Source organism: Brassica napus, chromosome C8 (genome assembly GCF_020379485.1).
Source record: "Brassica napus cultivar Da-Ae chromosome C8, Da-Ae, whole genome shotgun sequence".
Taxonomy (NCBI): domain Eukaryota; kingdom Viridiplantae; phylum Streptophyta; class Magnoliopsida; order Brassicales; family Brassicaceae; genus Brassica; species Brassica napus.
In genome coordinates, this window is record NC_063451.1 from 34,083,150 (window position 1) to 34,091,365 (window position 8,216).

The following is an 8,216-nucleotide window of genomic DNA, read 5'->3' on the forward strand; positions in this document are numbered from 1 at the left end:
TAATTATATAGTAAGCTTTTTATTAAACTAACCATAAATTTATTATTAATGGTATTTATTATTTTCTAAAATAAAAGTTACGGAATTGTCTAATGTGGCTAAAGTATATATATGACAATTAATGATTTTAAATAATAAAGATTTGATAAAATTAGTACATCTTCTATTATATTTGTTTAATATTAAACTATTAAAATAAATTAAACATTCACATTAACCATATAATAAAAATTTAGATTTTTCTGTATATTTTTTATTTTGAATTTTTAAAAATGACCATAAATTACTAAAACTATTGAAAGTCTCACATTCAAATTTTGTGATCCATGATTTAAATTTTTTAATGACAAAATACAAATGATTATAAAATCATATAAGTAAAAAATCTAATTTAATTCATTATTAAGATTAAAGATATATAATTTATATCTCTTTAAATTAAACTATATACCACATAAAATACACAAATATTTTAATTTCGAAATTTGTTTTGAACAATTGTTTTTGATAATAGCTCTGAACAAACATTAACAACTTATTTTTTTCTAAATTGTAAATTACTAAAACTATTAATCTCACAATGAAAATTTTGTTATCACTAATTTAAAGTTTTTGTTATAAAAGAAAAAAATGATTAAAAAAACCATATGAGTAGAAAACATATATTAATAGACATTAATATTAAAAATATATTATGTTAATATCATTTAAATTTAATTATATATCATGTCAAATAGAAAAGAATTTATTGTTTGGATTAATAAAATTGATTTATATGTTTGCACCATTTAATTAAATATGTAGTAATTACTTATTTTTAATTGTTTAATATATATTTATTATTTCATAATATGTAAAAACATATAATACAGAAAATAATTTTTATATATAATGTTCATTCCGCACAACTTGCTTTAAAAGCTGATCCAATGCAATGAACCGCAAAAAGTATAAAACCCAAAACATCATTTCTAAGGACTAAGTTAATTTGTGAGAACAAACTATGAGAACTAACTATATCAATATATGTATATATGATTGTGTATAACTATGTCAAAGGTAATAGGTAATGTGACATGTACAATATAATGATTATTTACCAGTTGGATAATGATCCCAATACGGATGTGAATCGATTCACATTAGATGTTTGATATCTAACATCTAATGTTACGTAAGTTATTGTTAGGAAAATGTTAATAAATGAAAAGAAATAGTGAGAGCATAACGGAACATGTTCATTACACACCTCGTGAGGAACATGGCACGACCTCACCATTTTCGTATAGATCTATTATTGACCGGGACACGTTTTATCTGTTTCTTTCGTTAGCTATATATTCAAACTCTTATAAAAACAAAACAAGTTCTTGTAATCCGGTATTGAGGATGCTAGCTTATCCATGTCTGGTCTGATATTATGTACGTAGCTCGGAAACTGATTACTCTCACTTCCCGGTCTCTAGTTAGGTGTTGCGGTTGTTCTCTTTAGTTTTGTTCTCATGGCACGACCTTGATGTGTTACTTTAGTTTTTTTTGTTATTATTCAATTAATTTTTTCATCATAATTACTCTTTTTTTAATGACAATTATTTGTAACTCCGTAATTCTCACAACCATGCGTAACACTATCCAGTACACTATCATACTGTTTCTTTTTGTTGCTCTGTAGTGATTGAACAATATGAACTACTTCTTTGGCATGGCTTCCAAAAACATAGTCTAAAATCAGTGTTTTTAATTGAAAAATACAACAACTAAAAAAACAAGAAAACACAAACATTATAAATTAAGGAAAATAACAATGACAAGTTAAGAAGATGGCTTATAATAAGCATAGACAGCAAAAAAGCTTTGAAGTAATGTGAGAATTAACAGAACAAGTGCAGCAAAGAAAGAGAAATATGCCCATGGGTTATTGAAGTACTTGTGTCTTAAGGTAGCCTTCAAAGAATTCCACTTACGACTATAGTAACGGTTTACTTCACCCGAAAGTTTAGATAGATAACTATCTCTTGGGTCAAAGACAACTTCTTTGCATAGCCGGTTAAACAAATCTGCAACTTCAAAATCACTCCCTAGCCAATGCTCGATGATACCACAATGGTGCAAGACAAGTAGCTAACATCTTCAGCAGAGTTTATTAGATTATCCATGAAGATTACGTAGGATGTTATGTCGTTGCTCGAGTTGGCATGGCACTGCTCAAAGGCTATAAGATTTGAGAAGAGAGACTTGGTACCTACAAAAATATGAGACATTGTTTTTCTATTAGGTTTATGGAGTGGGTTTGATAGATAAACTTGATAAATATGGTTTATATGCAAGGAAAACCTTGAAAAAGAGATGTTAGAATGTTCCCATCAGAAGAGAAGTTTATATCTAACATAGTATAAAATGGGTATGTTCCTCTCTACACATTGCCAATTATTTTTGAGTTGGAAGTTCACCACTGATCAAATATAAGTGCAGGAAATTTTTTTTTTAAATACCATTTTTCTGAAGCTAGAACACATATATTAATAATGACCAATCCGTGTAAACGAGAAGCAAGTTCTAAAATGTAATATTTCTAAAATAATGGATAAGAAACGAAAACTGCAAAACATTTATTTGTAGGGAAGGCACACAAAGCTAAGAAAGAAGAAAAAAAGGTTAAGTACTCACTATCATGGATTAGTAGTTTGGGTATCTTTAGATAACCCTTTTTGAATTCAATATCCCAAAGCTTGTCTGTTTTCTTTCTCCGGAACTTGACTCCTGCTTCCTTTAGTTCTGTCACGCAATGTATCAACTGTTGTTTTCGAGATGATATGGACTTTTTTAGACTTTTCTTATCCAGTGTCCAAGTAGACTTGAAAAGACTTCGATGAAAAACATCCAAGCAATGCAACTCCCCATTGTCACTTACTGAGTCAACGGATTCTACCTTGTCCCTTTTAGGCAGCTCCTCGCCCGTTGGCATTAGTTGAGCAAAGAAATTAACTGCTAGTTGTGCCACCAAACCAGGTTGGTACACTGTGTCGGGCTGTAGCTCTAACAACTTGTCTAGAACAAACAAAGGAAGTTGATTTTCTAGCATTACCATGTCACGTTGAATGGAAAGCATCAATCTTCCCATCGCGAAAACCGGGTCAGTGGATGCATATCTTGTCAACAAAAAACAACATAGTCCACAATTTAGGTTAATTATTATTTTTATTTTTTCAAAGAAAATCTCTTAGCCGGTTAGGTAATTTTTTTAACTAACTACAAACCCTTTCATAAATGAAATTAACATTAATATGATAAGTTGTCCCGAAAAAAAAAACATTCATATCATAGAAGAGAAACATGATTTATATAGCCACCAGATCTGGAATCAAACTGGTTAAGAGATAACCGGGTAAAAATATTAGAAAATTGATCCACGCTTACCCGATTTCGGTGAATCCTACTTTAGTTCCCCTGAAGAGCTCAAGAACAAAACATCCATCAAGAAAAAGCATTTCAGTGAACTCATTACTACTCATACAAATGGGACCTTGGTAGCAAGCACGAGCTGTCTCCTCGAGATTTTTCATGGCATCAATATATGTTTCAATATCTTTCTTGGTATGTTCCAAGACCATATGGACCGCACGCAACTTGTGACACTCCATGGGCAGGAGATGTTCTTTGCCGTGGTGGTAGGGACCAAGCGATACAGTTTGAGGAAAGTAGGACTTCTTGTCATCTTCTTGCAGGTAATGTGGAACTCGGTAGATACAGAGCTTGTCCCAGCTAGATGCGGGAACGTCTCCACATGCTTTATCCACCTTGTCTTTGATAGAGATCACCCATTCTTCTCGTGTCTCTCTTGGCTTATCTTCAGTCACTTTGATTTTACCAGGCTCCGGGTAAGTGTCCTCGTGGTTCGGCAACTTTCGGCTTTGAACCCTTCTTTCAGCGAAACGAGAGAGGCTCCTGACTCTGAACCCTCTGGATCTTTTGTTGGCGGAATTGGACTGATATACAACCATTGTTTCTCTTGGTTGAAGCTAGGGAAATCAAAAGAGCGAAAGAGAGAGACAGTAATTAACAAATGTCAAAGCAACCATGTAGTACTGGTTAAAGTTGTGATCTGGCCACCTTTTGTTTATTTGTTAGCATACAAATCTATTATTCATGACTATCATAAATGCCTCCAATATAAATATATATAGTCAACTAGTGAGAGCATGTTTATCCGGGGTTTTTAGTGATGCTTTTAGTGTGTGGACCCCCACAAAACTCTTAAGGATCGGTTACAAAAACTACTAATTAAGAACCGATTTTAGTGAGTTTCTTACACTGTTCGCGGGCTCCACTGATTCGTGGCAGTCCGCGATTGGTTTGTTTTTTAATTTTTTTTTTTTTTTTTGAAAACAAACACCTAAGAAACCCAAATGGATTTATTAGGGATAAACATGGTCTGAGATCTGAAACATCAAAACTAGAATTAAAAAAGACTGTGTAACTTTTATCAAAATGACTATATATATATACGCTGCTTTGACTTGTTTTCATAATTTTCAGATCTTATTTCACTATTATGACGGAAAATGACAAACAGGAATGATGTTTAGACACGTAAACCAGTGTCTAGTTAATATTGATGTATGAGGAACAATAATATTCGTCTTAACTCTAAACAAGTGCTGGAGCTACAGATATATTTTCGGAAGATCAATGTTAATCTAATTTATAATAACTAATTAATGATTAAATTTAAAGATAATTAAATAAAAATATTAAATAACTTTCTAGAATAAAATTTTACTTTTGTTTAAGAGAAATTATCTAGGATACAATTTTTAAGTTTTTGTCACAAAAATAGCCATTAATGAAAAAAAAACCAAAATAAATTGTATTAAAGGGTTAACTAATCTAGACGAAGGGTTTAGAGTTAAGGGGTGGAGTTTTGGAGATAAGGTTTCAAATTTTTAAAAAATAAAAGATAAATATTAAAATTTTCAAAATAAATACGGGCTATTTTGGCCATTTTCTTTCTTGAGTCCTATTTTTGTGACAAAAACTTAAAAAATGTTACTTGAGAGAATTTCCCTTTATTTAAATATTTTAGTTTTTGCTAGTAGCTATGTGTTTGTTGTAAATTCCTGGATTATAATTATTCTTTGTAAATAAATTAAAATGTGTTTTTAACAAAAATATATTTAGGTTTATACTTATTTATTTTTTAAAGTAGATTCTTTTAAACTTCTAACATAAGGAAAAGATAAATGAAATTTAATATACAAGAAATAGATGAAAGCTGAAAACCTTATAAATATAATAATATCAAAAGAAAGAAAGAATCAAATATTAAATTAAAAAATATCAATGAAGTGCAAAAAGATTTAAACTTTTAATTCATAAGGGTCAATTTTATTTACATAAACCAAATATGTACTATTATTTGCGAAGTTATTTTTTCGCATTCGAGTTCTCACATTAAAAGTTGGAGCGTTTAAAGTCACTACTGCCCTTAATGAATTATGTTACATTATATAATTGATCATAAAAAAAAATTAATAAAAATAAAAAAAAAATGAATAAGCGATACGTGATGTAAAAAATATTGTGTTTTGATTAACTAATGATAATCACTATTTATTTTTATTTATAGAAAAATAAAATTTATAAAATAGTAAGATTAGTCTTTGCAATATAATTGATCTCAACTTTTTTTCGAAATTAAATTAAACTTAAAAAATTGTTTTATTTAAATTTTGAGTTTTGAAAGTTTTTTGGGTAATTTCATGTATATTGTTAGTTCAAAGAGGTAATTTACAAAAGTTACGAGAGTTAAAAAGATGAAAGTTTACTTTCTTACTTTACTTAGTTTTCTCATAATCTTATAAAATTTAATAGTATTTTAAAAAGAAGATGAAACAGAAGAAAGAAAAATAGGAGAAAATTAAAGTGGCTCAAAAAAAAATTAATATGGTGGTATTTAATTTATAATATATATCAATAAATAACTTGTTATCTATGAAATGTAAATTATATAATCACGCAAACAAAATGATATGGGTCACTTGACCTCCTTGATACAAAAAGTGTTACCGCCACTTGTCTGAACATTAATCAGGCCTCAGACCCAACGATTGTTACTAACTTACTATACGAATTTTTTTTTTCTCTCACTATTTCAGAGAATTAGCTGAGGTTCTGCGTTATATATTAGGCGCAGCCCGTTATCAAACTAAGAAGTAATAATTCGTAATCATCGGAAACCGGCACATGGCGCGACCTCACAATCCTTGTATAAATGTGGAGACGCTCTTATAAATTAAGAGACTTCGGTAAGTTTACATATCTCACGATTTAAATATTTAAAATCACATAAAAAATTATAATATATTCTAATGAGTTTTTTTGGGATCCACCCCAGATACACTAAAATTTTCTTATTCTACCGCAAGCTAACAGTATAGTAATTTAGATTCAATTCCAGAGGACCAGTTCACATTTTATTTCTATGGGATCAATATCAATCTAAAACAATGGATGGTTTTTAAGGATTGAAAAATCGTAAAGATTGAAAAATCGTAACAAACAAATACCAAAGTTGGTTTGGTTTCAAATTATAAAAGAGCTAGGTTTATGATGATTCATTGGGACATTTAGGACCATGAGCCACACAACTATTCATGAAGACAATACGAGTCAATCTACAACTTGAACAACAAGATCAGATAAACCTACTGATGTGGTGTTTACCAATTTATCAAGCAATCCTAATGCATAAATTGTCGTTTGGGTTAATTAGAGAATGATGACAAGCATTAAGTTCGGATTCAATTGGATCACGATTTGCCTTAACATCAATTTTCTTGGCTAAGGACAAATCGTCTATCTATGTTTTTTCTAGCAATCTAAAACACTTTAGGTGATTAGATTAAACCTATATTAAGATGCTAAATGGCCAGTTTAACACAAGCAGTAAGTATATCAATAGATAGAGATATCAAAGAATAACAATCATATTTGTGTCTACCTCATTGATCCATGATCCCTAACACCCTAAACCTAACAAGCTGACTACTCAGCCATGAAGCAAGAAAATACAGAGATAGAGACTGAAATAAACATGGACATGATTGCAAAATAAGCAGAGATTTGGTTCAGGGGGTTCTTCTATAAATCGAGAGAGATGGCATTCTCCCTTTACAAACTAGCAAATCCCAAGGTACAAAGCTCCAAAGTCTAGTTTTCTTCTCAAAAACTAGGGTAGAAAATAATAGAAAAGAGGAAGAGATTATATGTCAGTGTTGCTGGCGGCTCGGAGAGAAAATTGGAATTATTAGGGCAAATTGCGAAATATTAGAAGTTTTCTTAAAAGATTTTGCCGCTGGAGCATGCACTCGTGTGCTCCGCGCGATCGGGGATCAGCCATCAGGCTGCTCTTTGTGAAAATTTTTAAATTTCACTCTTTTCCGCCTCTTTTGCTCCAACTTTTTCATCTCTCATCCAATACAACTCTAGACATGTAATGATTCGAAAAAGACTATAATGATTCGAAAAAGACTAAAAGGAATCGATAAAGACTCAAAACATTTTGGAAAATATTGTTAGAATATGTCAAAACATCATATATCAACCCCCTAGGATGTGAACCTGTAGATTCACCAATCATAATAGTTTGTCACTTCATATTTAGTTTTTTAAAAGGAAACAAAATAATAATAAAAAATTCCAAATCATATTATGTTCTTGCAGTTTTATGAATTATCTATCGACCTTTATAAAACAGTTGTCTTTTTTTTTAACGTCGAACGGCCATTCTATTACTCAAGCTTGAGGTGGTTTGAGTAACCAGACCGGAATAGAACAACCAATGAAAGTAACTCCCTACGAAAGGTCCTAGCAGTCTTAGCTAAAAAATCAGAAAACTTGTTGCGCACTGGTGGCACATGGGTGATTTTGAAGTCCGTGAAGCAAATCTGCAGCGTCTCTATCTTTTCCAATTCTGTCGCGAATCTTGGCCACTCATGGGGTTCCTTTATCATTGCAATCAGCTCTTTGCAGTCTGTTCCAAAACTCTGGCATGGCGAGTGTTGAAGCATATTCTCCATCGCCCATCGCAGTGCTTCTACCTCCGAATGCAATGCTGATTCACATCGAATAAAATTCCGTGTTCCCAAAAGATGTATGTTCTCCCCACTATCCATCCAGACCCATCCACATCCACTAAAGCGATCAGAAGCTGTCCA

General features: G+C 31.2%; 1 pseudogene; it reads right to left on the bottom strand.

The window, feature by feature from the left end:
* Positions 1-1,675: 1,675 nt before the first annotated feature.
* LOC106379947 lies at positions 1,676-7,148 on the bottom strand (annotated as a pseudogene).
* Positions 7,149-8,216: the final 1,068 nt, after the last annotated feature.